The 16,741-nt window shown below is 46.7% G+C and overlaps 1 protein-coding gene across 8 annotated transcripts in view; it reads left to right on the forward strand.

Annotated features, from left to right (window-relative positions):
* Positions 1-16,741, forward strand: part of LOC110498654 (teneurin-3) — a 426,574-nt gene that overhangs the window by 133,662 nt on the left and 276,171 nt on the right. The window lies entirely within an intron of this gene.

Raw genomic sequence — 16,741 nt, forward strand, 5'->3', positions numbered from 1 at the left:
ACAGACAGGGACGTTGGACCATCGAAGAGGCGGAAATATGATGAGAACTACATTGATTTGGGGTTCACTTATATTGGGAGTAGTGCCTTTCCTTATATGTGCAAAAGTACCATATCACAACATGATGAAACCTTCACTCTTGCGGTGACATTTAGAAATAAAACATGCCATTTTAAAAATGAGGCCACGGCAGTTTTTTTAGCGAGAATTAAGATGACTTTCGAATAGTAAGACGTGTTAAAGCAACCAATACCATTAATAAGAAGGGGCTAGAAGCTTCTTATATGATGAGCTACTGAGTGGCTAGGACAGGCAAGCCCCATACTATTGTGAAGGACTTCATTCTTCCTGATGCTGCTGATATGGCTGGGACAATGCTGGGGGAAAAGGCCATAAAAACTATAGACAATGCCTTCATCAAACAACACTGTTTCACGACGCATCAATGACATGGCAGGATATGTTTTGACACAGTTACTGCTTCGCATGCAAGCCAGTGAATTCTATACGTTACAGCTGGATGAGTCAACAGACATGGCGGGCCTGGCACAGCTCCTGGTATATGTTTGTTATGTTTATGGGGGGGTCAATTAAGGAAGACATCCTCTTCTGGAAACCAGGGCAGCAGGAGAGGAGAGTTATGAGCACCCTTTCAAGCATACCATTCTCGGATTCCTACCGCAAGCTCTGAACCTTTACGCTGGATCATCGCAGCTGCTATCCAAGTGGCTACTCCTGGCTAACGTCTCTGTCCCAAAGCTAGCACCAGTTAGCCTGGAGCTATTCTCGAGCTAGGCCCATCTCCCGGCTAGCCGAAGAGGTCCATCAGCCAATTCTTGGGCTACAATACCTATTTTGCCAATTGGCCTGGACCCTTTACTGTCTACATGGAACCCCGCCAATCCATCACGACTGGTTTACCGATGTAACCCTCCGAGGTGGTTTCAACAGGCTCTTCCGTTGTGTCGTCGCAGGAGGCTCACCTGCTAGCCCCGGCCTGCAAGCTGTCTGAATCGCCGTGTCTCCAGCTCGCCTAGCGTAGTAGCGTCTACTGACTTGGCTCCATGACTCAGCTATTGCTACTCTTTGGACCCTATGATCACTCGGCAGCACATGCCTCTCCCTAATGTCAATATGCCTTGTCTATTGCTGTTTTGGTTAGTGATGAATTTCTTATTTCACTGTAGAGCCCCTAGTCCTGCCCAATATGCCTTAGATAGCCCTTTTGTTCCATCCCCCATACATGCGGTGACCTCACCTGGCTTAACTGGTGCCTCCAGAGACAAAACCTCTCGCATCGTCACTCAATGCCTTGGTTTACGTCCACTGTACTCACATCCTACCATACCCTTGTCTGTACATTATGCCTTGAATCTATTCTTCCGCTCCCAGAAATCTGCTCCTTTTACTCTCTGTTCCGAACGCACTAGACGACCAATTCTTATAGCCTTTAGCTGTACCCTTATCCTACTCCTCCTCTGTTCCTCCGTTAATGTAGAGGCTAACCCAGGCCCTGCAGCCCCCAGCACCACTCCCATTCCCCAGGCGCTCTCATTTGTTGACCTCCATAAAAGCCATAAAAGCCTTGGTTTCATGCATGTTAAGAATAGAAGCCTCCTCCCTAAGTTTGTTTTATTCACTGCTTAAGCACACTCTGCCAACCCTGATGTCCTAGCTGTGTCTGAATCCTGGTTTAGGAAGGCCACCAAAAATCCTGTCATTTCCATCCCTAACTATAACATTTTCCGACAAGATAGAACTGCCAAAGGGGGCGGAGTTGCAATATATTGCAGAGATAGCCTGCAGAGTTCTGTCATACTACTATCCAGGTCTGTGCCCAAACAATTCGAGCTTCTACTTTTAAAAATCCACCTTTCCAGAAATAAGTCTCTCACCGTTGCCACTTGGTATAGACCCCCTTCAGCCCCCAGCTGTGCCCTGGACACCATATGTGAATTGATTGCCCCCCATCTATTTTCAGAGTTCGTACTGTTACAGTGCCTTGCGAAAGTATTCGGCCCCCTTGAACTTTGCGACCTTTCGCCACATTTCAGGCTTCAATCATAAAGATATAAAACTGTATTTTTTTGTGAAGAATCAACAACAAGTGGGACACAATCATGAAGTGGAACGACATTTATTGGATATTTCAAACTTTTTTAACAAATCAAAAACTGAAAAATTGGGCGTGCAAAATTATTCAGCCCCTTTACTTTCAGTGCAGCAAACTCTCTCCAGATGTTCAGTGAGGATCTCTGAATGATCCAATGTTGACCTAAATGACTAATGATGATAAATACAATCCACCTGTGTGTAATCAAGTCTCCGTATAAATGCACCTGCACTGTGATAGTCTCAGAGGTCCGTTAAAAGCGCAGAGAGCATCATGAAGAACAAGGAACACACCAGGCAGGTCCGAGATACTGTTGTGAAGAAGTTTAAAGCCGGATTTGGATACCAAAATATTTCCCAAGCTTTAAACATCCCAAGGAGCACTGTGCAAGCGATAATATTGAAATGGAAGGAGTATCAGACCACTGCAAATCTACCAAGACCTGGCCGTCCCTCTAAACCTTCAGTTCATACAAGGAGAAGACTGATCAGAGATGCAGCCAAGAGGCCCATGATCACTCTGGATGAACTGCAGAGATCTACAGCTGAGGTGGGAGACTCTGTCCATAGGACAACAATGCAAAACGCTGCAACAATGCAAAACGTTATGTTTGGCGTAAAAGCAACACAGCTGAACACACCATCCCCACTGTCAAAAATGGTGGTGGCAGCATCATGGTTTGGGCCTGCTTTTCTTCAGCAGGGACAGGGAAGATGGTTAAAATTGATGGGAAGATGGATGGAGCCAAATACAGGACCATTCTGGAAGAAAACCTGATGGAGTCTGCAAAAGACCTGAGACTGGGACGGAGATTTGTCTTCCAACAAGACAATGATCCAAAACATAAAGCAAAATCTACAATGGAATGGTTCAAAAATAAACATATCCAGGTGTTAGAATGGCCAAGTCAAAGTCCAGACCTGAATCCAATCGAGAATCTGTGGAAAGAACTGAAAACTGCTGTTCACAAATGCTCTCCATCCAACCTCACTGAGCTCGAGCTGTTTTGCAAGGAGGAATGGGAAAAAATGTCAGTCTCTCGATGTGCAAAACTGATAGAGACATACCCCAAGCGACTTACAGCTGTGATCGCAGCAAAAGGTGGCGTTACAAAGTATTAACTTAAGGGGGCTGAATAATTTTGCACGCCCAATTTTTCAGTTTTTGATTTGTTAAAAAAGTTTGAAATATCCAATAAATGTCGTTCCACTTCATGATTGTGTCCCACTTGTTGTTGATTCTTCACAAAAAAATACAGTTTTATATCTTTATGTTTGAAGCCTGAAATGTGGCAAAAGGTCGCAAAGTTCAAGGGGGCCGAATACTTTCGCAAGGCACTGTAGGTGACCTGCTTAACACCCCGGCCGTTCTACAATCTTTGCTAGATGCCCTCAATCTCACACAAATAATCAAGGAACCTACCAGGTACAACCCTAAATCCGTAACCATGGGCACCCTCATAGATATCATCCTGATCAATTTGCCCTCTAAATACACCTCTGCGGTCTTCAACCAGGATCTCAAGTTTCACTGCCTCATTGCCTGCGTGCGTAATGGTTCCGCAATCAAACAACCACCCCTCATCACTGTCAAACGCTTCCTAAAACACTTCAGCGTGCAGGCCTTTCTAATCGACCTGGCCCGGGTATCCTGGAGCAGGATATTGATCTCATCCCATTAGTAGAGGATGCCTGGTTGCTGTTTAAAAGTGCTTTCCTCACCATATTAAATAAGCATGCCCCGTTCAAAAAATGTAGAACTAAGAACAGATATAGCCCTTGGTTCACCCCAGACTTGACTGCCCTTGATCAGCACAAAAACATCCTGTGGCGTACTGCATTAGCATCAAATAGCACCCGCGATATGAAACTTTTCAGGGAAGTCAGGAAGCAATATACTCATTTAGTTAGGAAAGCTAAGGCTAGCTTTTTCAAACTTAAATTTGCATCATGTAGTACTAATTCCCAAATGTTTTGGGACACTGTAAAGTTAATAGAGAATAAGAACACCTTAGGTGTCTGAGGCTAGGAAACACTGTCACCACCGATAAATCTACGATAATTTCAATAAGTATTTCTCTACGGCTGGCCATGCTTTCCACCTGGCTACCCCTACCCCGGCCAACAGCTCAGCACCCCCTGCAGAAACTTACTCAAGCCCCCCCCCCCCCCCCCCACCCCACTTCTCCCTCACACAAATCCAGACAGCTGATGTTCTGAAAGAGCTGCAAAATCTGGATCCCTACAAATCCATCTGGACCTCTCTTTCAAAAAATGATCCACTGAAATTGTTGCAACCCCTATTACTAGCCTGTTCAACCTCTCTTTTGGAAAGCTGCTGCGGTCAACCTCCTCTTCAAAGGTTGACACACTCTAGACACAAACTGTTATAGACCTATATCCATCCTGCCCTCCCTTTCTAAAATCTTCGGAAGCCAAGTTAACAAACAGATCACACCACTATTTCGAATCCCACCATACCTTCTCCACTATGCAATCTGGTTTCCAAGCTGGTCATGGGTGCACCTCAACCACACTCAAGGTCCTAAATTATATCATAACGGCCATTGATAAAAGACAGTACTGTGCAGCCGTCTTCATCGCCCTGGCCAAGGCTTTCGACTCTGTCAAAAACCACATTCTTATCGGCAGACTCAACAGCCTTGGCATCTCAAATGACTGCTTCGCCTGGTTCACCAACTACTTCTCAGATAGAGTTCAGTGTGTCAAATCGGAGGGCCTGTTTTGTGGACCTCTGACAGTCTCAATGGGGGTGCCACGGGGTTCAATTCTCAGGCCGACTCTTTTCTCTGGTTATATCAATGATGTCGCTCTTGCTGCTGGTGATTCTCTGATCCACCTCAACGCAGACAACACCATTCTATATACATCTGGCCCTTCTTTGGACAGTGTGTTAACAAACCTCCAAACAAGCTTCAATGCCATACAACTCTCCTTCCGTGGCCTCCAACTGCCTTTACTAAAACTAAATGCCATGCTCTTCAACCGATTGCTGCCCGCACCCGCCCGCCCGACTAGCATCACTACTCTGGACGGTTCTGACTTAGAATATGTGGACAACTACAAATACCTAGGTGTCTGGTTAGACTGTAAACTCTCCTTCCAGACTCAATTAAGCATCTCCAATTCGATCTAGAATCGGCTTCCTATTTCGCAACAAAGCCTCCTTCACTCATGCTGCCAAACATACCCTCGTAAAACTGACTATCCTACCGATCCTTGACTTCAGTGATGTCCTCATATACTACTTTGGCCTCATATCCTACCCACCACTCTGACCTGTATGCTCTCGTTGGCTGGCTTCATATTCGTCGCCAAACCCACTGGCTCCAGGTGTTCTATACGTCTTTGCTAGATAAAGCCCCGCCTCATCTCAGCTCACTAGGCACCATGGCAACAGTCACCTTTAGCACACGCTCCAGCAGGTATATTTCACTGGTCATCCCCAAATTCAACACTTCCTTTGGCCGCCTTTCCTTCCAGTTCTCTGCTGCCAATGACTGGAACTAATTGCAAAAATCACTGAAGCTGGAGTCTTATATCTTCCTCTCTAACTTTAAGCATCAGCTGTCAGAGCAGCCGATCACTGTACCTGTACACAGCCAATCTGTAAATAGCACATCCTACTACCTCATCCCCATATTGTTACTTATCCTCTTGCTCTTTTGCACCCCAGTATCTCTACGTGCACATCATCATCTGCACATCTATCACTATCACCAGTGTTTATGCTAAATTGTAATTATTTCGCCTCTATGGCCTATTTATTGCCTTACCTCCCTAGTCTTCTACATTTGTACACACTTGCACACACAGATTTGTCTATTGTGTTATTGACTGTACATTAGTTTATTTGTAACTCTGTGTTGTTTTTGTCGCACTGCTTTGCTTTATCTTGGCCAGGTCGCAGTTGTAAATGTTGTAAACTTGTTCTCAAGTGGCCATCCTGGCTAAATAAATGTTTTTTTTTACATTGTGGTGAGTTATTCACAATTTTCGATTAACAAATAAGTTTTATATGTAAAATGGTTAAATAAAGCGCTAAATTATTGATCTGAGTCAGCCTGGACCCTCAGTCTCAGCTACTGTCAGCTAGTTATCCCCCAGGATCTGTGTCAGCCTGGATCCTCAATCTCAGCTACTGTCAGCTAGTTATCCCCCAGGATCTGTGTCAGCCTGGACCCTCAGTCTCAGCTACTGTCAGCTAGTTATCCCCCAGGATCTATGGCAGCCTGGACCCTCAGTCTCAGCTACTGTCAGCTAGTTATCCCCCAGGATATATGGCAGCCTGGACCCTCAGTCTCAGCTACTGTCAGCTAGTTATCCCCCAGGATCTGTGTCAGCCTGGACCCTCAGTCTCAGCTCTGTCAGGTAGTTATCCCCCAGGATCTGTGTCAGCCTGGATCCTCAGTCTCAGCTACTGTCAGCTAGTTATCCCCCAGGATATATGGCAGCCTGGACCCTCAGTCTCAGCTACTGTCAGCTAGTTATCCCCCAGGATCTGTGTCAGCCTGGACCCTCAGTCTCAGCTCTGTCAGCTAGTTATCCCCCAGGATCTATGGCAGCCTGGACCCTCAGTCTCAGCTACTGTCAGCTAGTTATCCCCCAGGATATATGGCAGCCTGGACCCTCAGTCTCAGCTACTGTCAGCTAGTTATCCCCCAGGATCTGTGTCAGCCTGGACCCTCAGTCTCAGCTCTGTCAGGTAGTTATCCCCCAGGATATGTTGCAGCCTGGACCCTCAGTCTCAGCTACTGTCAGCTAGTTATCCCCCAGGATAACTAACACAGTGAGGGGACACACAAGCACACATAGACACATGCACACACACACACACACACACACACACACACACACACACACACACACACACACACACACACACACAGATACCTGCACCCACAGACATACACACACCCACAGAGACACACACAGGCACACACACAGAGACACACACAGACACACACTCTATTGCTCACATTCTTCTGTCCTTGTCTATCAGTGTATCAGTGTTTTGTTACTTGTCATGTTTTGTGATATTTGTGGACCCCAGGACAGTAACTGCTTTTGGAAAGCGAATGGGGAAAGAAATAAACCACTAAACGGTTGTGTTCTAATGTCACTACAGGGTGTGTGTAGTGTAAAACTCTCTATCTGCAGGATTCCCAGAGGACTTGTTGTAAGACCTTTTGATTTGATTTAAGGTGCACCATAAAAGATCCTGATTTGTTTTTGAAAATATCTACTTTGTATCATCAGTTGGAGTCCAGGACTGTGTTCAGTCTTACTCCAGGTCCCTCTGTTCAGAATAGTCTCCCAAAATGTTATTCAAATATTTATTTTTTCTCATAATTCAGGCCCTATGTGTACACATTAATGGAAACAACGCAATCCTCCTCAGTTACTAGTGCCCAAGTCAATCGATTCACTACTCTTACCTTGTAGGCTAGACAACAACAGGGCCCCCAAAACAAGCTAAGGAATCTTCTCACAGGATTACTTTTGTGTGTGTGAAAAGAGGGAGCACTGAAGTGTAGCCTGAACGCTCCGGCCGTCAGTCTCAGGGGGTTAAAGTGAGCTGGGGAGTACACGCACACACACACACACACACACACACACACACACACACACACACACACACACACACACACACACTAGTGTTGTTGTTAGTGACCCAGGAACTTCCCAGTGTGTCAGCATCAGCATGGGTTTCTCTTTGTTCCGGTGGATGATCTATCTGAGGCCTGACCACTCACCCTGATCACAGACAACAGCAGCCATGTTGACACTGAAACCCCAACACTTCCTGTCCTGTTCAGTGGCTGTGGGGCGCTGGGTGGCAAGGGGGGGATGGGGAGACCTGACTGGGGATGGGGACGTGGAGACCTGACTGGGGATGGGGACTGTAGGGACAGGGAGGCTATCACACAGCATAAGAGGCTATCACACAGAGACATAAGAGGCTATCACATAGAAGCATACGAGTCTATCACACAGAGGCATAAGAGGCTATCACACAGAGACATAAGAGGCTATCACACAGAGGCATACGAGGCTATCGCACAGAGGCATACGAGGCTATCGCACAGAGGCATACGAGGCTATCGCACAGAGGCATAAGAGGCTATCGCACAGAGGCATAAGAGGCTATCGCACAGAGGCATAAGAGGCTATCGCACAGAGGCATAAGATGCTATCACACAGAGGCATAAGAGGCTATCGCACAGAGGCATAAGAGACGATCACACTCACACATACAACTGAAGTCGGAAGTTTACATACACCTTACCCAAATACATTTAAATTCAGTTTTTCACAATTCCTGACATTTAATCCTAGTAAAAAGTCCCTGTCTTCAGTTAGAATCACCACTTTATTTTAAGAATGTCAGAATAATAGTAGAGAGAATTATTTATTTCAGATTTTATTTCTTTCATCACATTCCCAGTGGGTCAGAAGTTTACATACACTCAATTAGTATTTGGTAGCATTGCCTTTAAATTGTTTAACTTGGGTCAAATGTGTCGGGTAGCCTTCCACAAGCTTCCCACAATAAGTTGAGTGAATTTTGGCCCATTCCTCCTGACAGAGCTGGTGTAACTGAGTCAGGTTTGTAGGCCTCCTTGTTCACACACGCTTTTCCATTTCTGCCCACAGATTTTCTATAGGCTTGAGGTCAGGGCTTTGTGATGGCCACTCCAATACCTTGACTTTGTTGTCCTTAAGCCATTTTGCCACAACTTTGGAAGTATGCTTGGGGGTCATTGTCCATTTGGAAGACCCATTTGCGACCAAGCTTTAACTTCCTGACTGATGTCTTAAAATGTTGCTTCAATATATCCACATAGTTGTTCTTACTCATGATGCCATCTATTTTGTGAAGTGCACCAGTCCCTCCTGCAGCAAAGCACCCCCACAACCTGATGCTGCCACCCCCGTGCTTCACGGTTGGGATGATGTTCTTCGGCTTGCAAGCCTCCCCCGTTTTCCTCCAAACATAACAATGGTCATTATGGCCAAACAGTTCTATTTTTGTTTCATCAGACCAGAGGACATTTCTCCAAAAAGTATGATCTTTGTCCCCATGTGCAGTTGCAAGCCGTAGTCTGGCTTTTTTATAGCGGTTTAGGAGCAGTGGCTTCTTCCTTGCTGAGCGGCCTTTCAGGTTATGTTGATATAGGACTCGTTTTACTGTGGATATAGATACTTTTGTACCTGTTTCCGCCAGCATCTTCATAAGGTCCTTTGCTATTGTTCTGGGATTGATTTGCACTTTTCCCATGGTGTTTATACTTGCGTTGTTTATTGTTTGTACAGATTAACATGGTACCTTCAGGCGTTTGGAAATTGCTAGCAAGGATGAACCAGACTTGTGAAGGTCTTGACTGATTTCTTTTGATTTTCCGATGATGTCAAGCAAAGAGGCACTGAGTTTGAAGGTAGGCCTTGAATAACATCCACAGGTTCACCTCCAATTGACTCAAATGATGTTAATTAGCCTATCAGAAGCTTCTAAAGCCATGACATCATATTCTGGAATTTTCTAAGCTGTTTAAAGGCACAGTCAACTTAGTGTATGTAAACTTCTGACCCCCTGAAATTGTGATACAGTGAATTATAAGTGAAATAATCTGTCTGTAAACAGCTGTTGGAAAAAGGATTTGTGTCATGCACAAAGTAGATGTCCTAACCGACTTGCCAAAACTATAGTTTGTTAACAAGAGATGTGTGGAGTGGTTGAAAAACGAGTTTTAATGACTCCAACCTAAGTGTATGTAAACTTCCTACTTCAAATGTACATGAACAGGATCTAGATATATACTCCACCCAGTAGAACAGGTCATTCATTTAAATACCAGTCACCAGGCCCAGCCCAGCTCTTTCTTCCCTGTGTGTGTGTGTGTGTGTGTGTGTGTGTGTGTGTGTGTGTTACAGTGCGTGTGACGTGAGCCGTGTTGTATTTAATAACTGTCCTGTCAGAATACGCCCCAAATGGCATCATATTCCCTTTGTAGTGCACTACTTTCGAGCACGGCCCATGGGGCTCTGGGTAAAAGTAGTGCACTACAATGGGAATAGGGTGCCATTTGTGGCTCAGCCAGGTTTATTCCACTACATCGTTTGCGTTGCCGACCATTTTAATATATTAATCAAACCTCCCCGAGGATGATGGAGAGGGAGAAACAAGACAAACCATTTTCAATATGGTTTTAATCAGTAGCTGGGGAGGCCAAGAGGTCACCCCCCCCCCCCCCCCCCCCCCCCCCACACACACACACACACACACACCCTTGCTTCTCCCTTTTGTCTCTGTGATTTCATCCATTAGTGTGACGACTCAACATCTAGGCAGATCCAACACACACACACACAGGCCCACACAATCACACACACACGCTACTTAAAATGAAAAAGTCCAACGCCATACAATAAACATGGCTCACAGCTCTTGAATCTTGTGTGTGTTCCCACAACTGCCTAGGAGATCATGATATTGTCACACACACACACACACACACACACACACACACACACACACACACACACACACACACACACACAGACAGGGAACGTCTGTTTAGTAAAACCCAGAGGCTGAACATGCAGGTGGGCTGATGCATAATATTAAGCTAGAATACATGCTATTGGGAGTGTGAAGCAGACCTCCCAGGAAGAGAGCAATCTGCTGAGCGGCACTGGAAACAGATCTCAAGCATGTATGTACACTGTGTGTGTGTGTGTGTGTGTGTGCGTGCGTGCGTGCGTATATATGTGTGCACAGTCATCAGCACAGTGAGGAGAGATACAGCTCTAATGATAGAGCAACGGAGGGGGTGTGTGTGCTCATACTGCATGTACCCAGGTGTTTTTCTCCTTTTTGTATGCGTGTCTGTGTGTGTACTGGTGTACAGGTGTTTCCATTCACAGGACAGGCTAGGTGGTAGAGCCTCTGTCATCCAGGGCTTGAGTTCATAGCCCGTACCCCTGTAAAGGACTGATACGCTGTCACACCTTTATCCACTGTGTCATATGTCAGGAGATTACAGACAGGCGTGGCGGTGAATGGCAGACCCAGGGAGAAGGCCAGGTGTCACTGCCAGGGCCTGGACTAGGATGAAAGACTCACTTCTGGTTTTATGGTGAGCCAACGGCAAGCTGTGGCAGTCACAGGTTGTGTCCCAAATGACAGCCTATTCCATATGTAGTGCACTTCTGTTGACCAGCGCACTGGCCAAAAGTAGTGCTCTATATAGGGAATAGGGTGCTATTTGTGACGGAGCCCCGGTTTAGCTAACCCTCTGGTTCTAAAGTTCACCAAACAGCGAACTATGCCCCCCTCCTTCCCCCTCCAGCTAGAACTCCACTTCACAACCTTGGCACAGGGAGGCACCTAAAGCGCCAGCGCCAGAAGAATGTGAATATGTCGTTTCTCAATCCGCCCTGTCGTCAAACTTAAAATGGCCGCCTCCTCCAGGGCACACTTTAATAGTGTCTAGTAAAACCAGAGGCGGGGTTTTGAAAAGCTGTCGCCGTGCCCATTACCGTGGGGATGTTCCACAGGCAGGCTCTGTGTGTCTGGCTCTTCTGATGTTATTAGCTGGGCGGTTTGGTGCACTAACATAACATACCAGCTTTTAGTGCACTGGCTGTGGGCTAATGGAGGTAGCAGTACGGCGCTAGCAAAGTAGGCACAAAGTAGTGTCCAGCAATTATTCATAAACCCCAATCAGAAAACGTGTAGCCATCAGGATTAGTTGAAATCAGGGAGAAATGAGTGAAATCGGCCAATCAGCCCTCCAGATGGCTTTGGGCATCCGGTTGCTCCCACTGACTGATCCTCGACTGAGCCTTTTTGGCCAAGAACACTAACTTTCCCCTCAAATCCACCTTTGCCATTAATGAGTGAGGACAAGTCCGTACCTGCATCCCAAATAGCACCCTATTCCATACAAGCCCTGGTCAACAGTAGTGCACTAAATAGGAGTGATGGTGGCATTTGGGACGCAACACTAATGCGTGGGGAAAGAGTCTAAAGCTGGTTTAGCCTGGGGAGGGTCTGGTCTGAGAGAGCGAGAGAGAGAGAGAGAGAGGAAGAGAGGGAGGGAGGGAGAGAGATAGGGAGGGAGAGAGAGAAGGAGAGAGATGGAGGGAGAGAGAGAGAGGAAGAGAGGGAGGGAGGGAGAGAGAGAATGACAGAGAGGGAGGGAGAGAGAGAGAGGAAGAGAGGGAGGGAGGGAGGGAGAGAGAGAGGGAGAGAGAGAGAGAGGAAGAGAGGGAGGGAGGGAGAAAGAGAGGGAGAGAGAGAGAGAGAGGAAGAGAGGGATGGAGAGAGAGAGCGAGAGAGAGAGGGCAGAGCGCGACACACAGTACAGGCCATCTGTGGCCAGTTTAAGAAGCAAGAAATTGGATCGGCGACAAGACACACTGTTTATCTCTCTCTAAGTCTGGGGCCTCTTAGACTGCTCTTTTCTACTCCGTGCGTGAACAGGCACACACACACACACACACACCACTACTCTTCGGCACACCACCGCTCTAGCAGAAAATTCTAACATGGGACAACTGTTATTGGACCATTTTTATAAATGTAACACTTGTGTTTACAACTGGAAAATTTAACCCCTCATTACAAGCTTGAATCCCTAAGAGCTGTTGATTTGGGTTTGATAGGGTAGTTCTGTATGTGTGTGTGTGTGTGTGTGTGTGTGCGCGCACAGCAATCATCTGGAATCATTGGAAGGTTTCAGGGCTTCAATCAGTCTGAATTAGCCGATCAATCCACCAGCCAGTCCCCTTCAATCTACCCCAGAGTGGGGAGGTTGTATTCACTGCCAGGCCTCTTTATTGTGTGTGTGCATTAATCAGGCCCTATTCACGGACTGGAGGAGGTCCTCCAGTACACATGCACACATATACACACGCACTAACACACATATACACACACACATACACAGACATGCATGTGCACACTCACGTACCTACGTAAACACACGTGCACACACGCGCACACACACACACACACACACACACACTCACTGAAACTTCCATGAGAGACAGCTCTCAATTCATTATGTTGTTCATGACTTGCTTTGATTGCCATCATACCCATCCTGCTCATCACTATCAAGTTCATTATGCATCTTTGTTCATCTAAAAAACGTCCGCCGTCTGTCTCCTAGCAGATCTTTGTCCCACCAGGGACCAGGCCAGTGTTACACACCCTGCGTGTGTCTGAAATAACACCCTATTCCCTATGTAGTGAACTACTTTTGACCAGGGCCCATTGGAAAAAAGTAGTACACTTTATAGGGAATAGGGTGCCATTTTGGACACAAGCCCTATTTAATTACAATGCTTAGCCTGCTAGAAAGTAATTACCCAGACGCGGAGTCATATCGCTGACTACAGCCTATCTACAGTAAATGTAACACGGTTCTTCTCCTCCTAGGTGTTAAGATCAATTGAATTTCATAGGTCAGCTGGGATATTAATGTTAGTGATGGGTTACGGAGATCAGCTCTTTTCAATGAGGCCGAGGATAGGTGTGTGGGGAGACACACATGAGGACGCACACACACACACACACACGACACACACGCGTCTGAACATCTCTATAATGCCGGCCATCAAAACGAGAGAGACGTAAAAGAGCTGCCATTAACAGGATAATGGGCCGATAACACCTCACGCCAAATGTAATCCCATCAGGGGTATCGATCAGGCCGTTTGATATCCGGGTGTCGTTAATGAATGTTTGACATAAAACGGATCTAAAAACCCTGACGCCAAGCCTTTCATCACCTTAGACCAGACTCCGACCCAGATTTATATCAAAAGCATTACCGCCATTATCCGCACTCTAATGTATTTCATATTTAAAGTACTTTAGGAAAGTGTCAAACCAACCCTCCTTTCTCATCTTCACTCCCACTAAGAAATACAGTATGGAGGTGAAAACTTAAATGGCAAATAGATTGAAAACTCATTTTGAACAAAGTTTCAAGGGCCTGTCATTAAATGTCATTATAAAGCCCTTTTTACACCAGCAGTTGCCACTCTGTCTCAAAGAGTTCTCCCTATGGTGAGGTAGAATGGAAGCGTTTGGCTTCATAAATACATTAATCAGACCACAGAACCCCTCACACACAGACCCCTCTCCTCTTCTTCTCCCGTTGAGAGAGTCATTTCTTTATTAGTTTAAATAAGGGCTGTGAGAGAGGAGTGAGTCCCTCCTGTCTCACCTCTGACCCCTCCTGTCTGCCCCGTAGGCATATGGGGGTATAGTAGGGCGAAGGGGAGGTGGGGGAGTGAAGTGGGACATAGGGGGGTGGAGAGGGTCCCAGAGCTCCTTGTTGTCTAAACTCAGCTAACTGTATGATATGAGGGATATAAGAGGAAGTGTTCCTCTTATAGAAAACGAGGGTGTAGAAAGTGACAGAAGAGGGGAGTGATGAGTGTCTGTTGAGAAAGAGAGAAATAGAGGTGGGTGGGTGGGTGGGGGTAGCAGCGGGCACATGCTGCTTTTTAAAGAGCGGGTTGATTCCGTTCTGCCTGGGTGAGCTGGAGGTCACTGCTGGTTAGCATCAAGGACACTCCTTCCTGTCCTCCTTCTCCCCACCCCACCTCTTTTAGCTTCTGTCTCTCTTCCCCCTCTTCTCCCTTTCCCTCCCCCACTCACTGATTGAATCTGTCTGTCTCCCCCGCTTGAGTAAGGGTTCAGTCTCAGGTTCATGTATCCAAACCCACACTAGCACTACCATTTTTAAAAAGCAATGTATTGGCCACACAATAGTCAAATGCCAGTATGGCCGTTTTAATCAAGCCCCAGTCCCCCATCTACACCTTTAGACAGCCACTGTGTTAGTCCACCCCCGTGTGGCGCTGGTGGCTCAGAGCGGAGGTGGCTCTACTCTGCCGAATAACTCACACAGAACAACGCTCTACTCCGCTCCTCCTCTCTTGCCCCAGAGGCTTGTGGGAAATGTGGAGTCAGCTGTTCCGACGAGGAGCTCTCGGGTGACTCGCCCGACGCCATGACATGTGACAGGACAGGACATCACGGGACCAGACACCGATGCTCAGGGAGGGAAAAGAGAGAGGGAGAAAGAGGGATAGGGAGAGAGAGGAGGGAGGGAGGAGGAAGAGAGAGTTTGGGAGGAGTTACAGAGGAGGAAATGAGACGAGAGAGCGAATGGATGGAGAGAGAACAGAAAAGGGGAAGTCAGTGGGGGAGAGAGAGATAGATGGGTGAATACAGAGAAGGATGGACAGAAGTGAAGAGAAGAGAGCAGTGGTCGTCAGGGGTGATGGAGGCAAAGAGGGGGGAGGAGGAGGGGGAGGGGCAGAGAGAGATAGATGGGTGAATACAGAGAAGGATGGACAGAAGTGAAGAGAAGAGAGCAGTGGTCGTCAGGGGTGATGGAGGCAAAGAGAGGGGAGGAGGAGGAGGGGGAGGTAGGAAATAGGAAGAGAGTAATGGTCTAAACTCACCAAAGGTGTGTGGGATATATTTTAGAATGCATTGTTTTGAATTATAATGACCCAAGCGAAGCCGGGTGGGCGGGTTGTCTGCTTTGACGCGTCGCTCAATTAGAACGTGTCTCTTTTTTGTTGGTGTTTTATCGCTGGCGCTGTAGTCACACAAAACAATAAAACATGTCAATGTTAACTTTTTCCGAGCTCATTTGAAGAGGTAGCGAAGGGTTGAGGCTTTACCATACATCCTAAGTTAGACCATCCACTTATGGAAACACAACATCGCGATCAGCAAAGATGATTGGAGATATGGACTATCCTGCGAGCGTACAGTCCCTGCTCTGGCCTTCCTTCCTCCCGCCCTGCTCCGCCCGCCTCTGGTGACTTTTCCGCTTTACCGAGACCGAGAGAGAGAGACGGAGCGAGGGAGTGTGTGCAGGAAGAGCGCGGGTGAGACTCTAAAGTCATGTATTAATCATTACTCCTTCCTGTGGGCTAACGTCAGAGGGCTGAGGGAGAGCAATGCCAGACCCAGAGCCACCATCATGATGCAGTATGTGCCTGTGGTCCTGTTCGAAACCGCTATCTGTCCATATCCATCCCTGCCTCCTTTTCTCCATTTGCACACTCACTCCATCCATCAGTAAGTGTAACTGGAACATGTTGCAGGGCGAGAGGGAATGACCGTTATACCTGGATCCATTAACCTCATAGTACTCTGTGTGTGTGTGTGTGTGTGTGTGTGTGTGTGTGTGTGTGTGTGTGTGTGTGTGTGTGTGTGTGTGTGTGTGTGTGTGTGTGTGTGTGTGTGTGTGTGTGTGTGTGTGTGTGTGTGTGTGTGTGTGCGCACACTGAAGTGGTGAATAGCCAGAGCAACACCATAGTATTCCCAGAATTGTAAGTCTGGAGACACAAAGCTTGTAGTTAATGGGTCTTGAAGTCATTGTGTGAGAACCGTCTCACTTTTTTTTGTTGGAAAGATATCAATGAAGTGTGGTGAAAGCCCACACACACTCGACTTCGAATCAAGACGCCATGACACATTAAAGCTCACAGCTGTTTTCCAGGCAGAAGTGCCCAACTGATATAAAGGTTATGGGGAATAGAAAGGCTATAATTATTATCTCCAGAC

Source organism: Oncorhynchus mykiss, chromosome 19 (assembly GCF_013265735.2).
Source record: "Oncorhynchus mykiss isolate Arlee chromosome 19, USDA_OmykA_1.1, whole genome shotgun sequence".
In the NCBI taxonomy this organism is placed as follows: Eukaryota; Metazoa; Chordata; class Actinopteri; order Salmoniformes; family Salmonidae; genus Oncorhynchus; species Oncorhynchus mykiss.